Raw genomic sequence first — 2,042 nt, 5'->3', positions numbered from 1 at the left:
CGTCTTATTCTCTCGATCGACGTAGACAAGTTTCCATCTCAGTTTTCGGGCTTGATGGAGAACCAGGGGGCAGCAGCGGGAGCGGCAGCGCCGGAGAAGGAGGCGCAAGCGCCGGCGTCGACGTGCTTCAAGTGGACGGTGGGGGAGGGGGCGTCGCTGATGGAGCGGGCCAAGGACCAGTACAGGCAGTTCACGGAGGCGCAGGCGAGCGAGCACTGGGAGTGCATCAAGAACAAGGTCAGCTCCATGTTCGCCGAGCCAATATTCGGCGGAGGCGCCAAGGACCACGGCTCAGCCGCTAACACGACGCCGTCCGTCGAGTCGCAGTAGATCATCACCGTCGTCTTCTAGATGGCCTATATATCGTTTCTACTGTATGTTTCTAGTTGTGGTTATATTCTGTCGTTGCCGCCAAGTTCAGGTCTTGGATTAAACTCGAGGAACTGTATATTGAGGATTTTGAGTTGACTAAATTAGTCCAGTGATTATCTCTCCTTTTTCTTTTCCTGTTCCCTTATTCTGAGGCTCGACCCATAGCAATTTCGTATGTTTTTTTTTAGTTTTTTTCACTTGAATATGATTCTTGTCCACTTCCAGTTCGAAGAAATTTACAGGTTTTTTAAGAGGATCTGGATCCACGAATTCCTAGGTTTTGCATTTTATTTCAAAAGAAAATTGCCATCCACCAAAATCTCTTTACAAATCAATTGTTTTCCTGTGCTGTCAAATCTAAATTTTCGTGGTTTTGTAATCCTAGTGATATCCCACAATGCTAACTGCTTTTCTAATTCGAGTCCTGAAAAAACCATGTGGTGTAAATCAATGTTTCATCATCACAATAATAAACTTTAGCATCGACTAGATTAGATACATCACTCAACTAAGGGAGATTTCGGCACCATCGCATTGATAATAAACTTTATCAAGAGAACTACATACATTGCCGGAGAAAAAGAATGAAGGGCCATCTGCATCTTGATTGACGATGCACAAGGTTTAGCCCCCAAACTATATCTAGTTCCTGACTAAACTCGGCACATTGTTAAGTGTTTGTAATGATTTTGAATTAATAAAATTTATGAAAAAAAAGAATCAACCATCAGCTTGGTCCTCCAAGGTACTCATCTGGAGGATTCTGCCCACATTTTCCGTATGTGCCCTGCCGCAGCGCAAGTGTGGTTGGACCAGGTTCCCTCCTTGGCTGAACCTCATCTGGGATGCAGCCGAGGTCTCGACCCTAATATTTGGAACTTTATTGTGCTTCTTTTGAAATATCTTTTGGAAAAATCAGAGACTCAATAAATCCATATGCAGCGTAGACTGGTTTTTCTTCTTTGTAGCTTGCAACTCATTAAGTACCGGTCCATTCTTAGTGCGGATGTTTAATCTCCAGCTTTGTTCTGCCGCAAAACTTGTACTCTTCTCTTCCCTATCCATGTCTTCTCTGTTGCGCTTGCGGTTGTTGATGCAACTCGCTGGCCACCTACGGTGACATCGATCCCACCCAATTAGCCTGCCCGGTTGGTGACATGCAGTGACACATTCATGGCAATAGGAGCCGCGAGGGGGAGAAGTCATGATGGGGTTGATGGCGCCGACCGCGGTTGGTTGACTCTTCATCGACAACAAGATCCAGGCGAGGCGTCTCTCGCTGACATCGGTGGCAGGGATTGTGCACCTTCTTGACCAGCCCGCACTCCAGTTCGTCACTGCCAGGGATGCCCGAGAGGGTCAGATCGGCGTTCTTGGCCACGACGGCAGCGTGAGCGAGCAACGTGCTGCGACTTACATGGAGGACGCTGGGGTAGCACCCTGGGGTCATGGCGGATGTTACAGGCTGGTTTGCACATGTATGAATTGGCAATGGCTAGATCCACACCGCGTCATGGACGATCACCCGATGGCTGGATGGTGGTCTGTGGTGGAAAGATGTCCCGCCATTCGCTAGTGCCTTTCTGGCCCGACGTGAATTACATGATGGCGTGACTTTTCGAAGATCCGTCTTCAAGATAATGATTGGAACATCACTTCATGTCTGGGGT

Source organism: Triticum aestivum, chromosome 5D (genome assembly GCF_018294505.1).
Source record: "Triticum aestivum cultivar Chinese Spring chromosome 5D, IWGSC CS RefSeq v2.1, whole genome shotgun sequence".
Lineage (NCBI taxonomy): Eukaryota > Viridiplantae > Streptophyta > Magnoliopsida > Poales > Poaceae > Triticum > Triticum aestivum.
Note: the sequence above shows the minus strand (reverse complement) of the source record.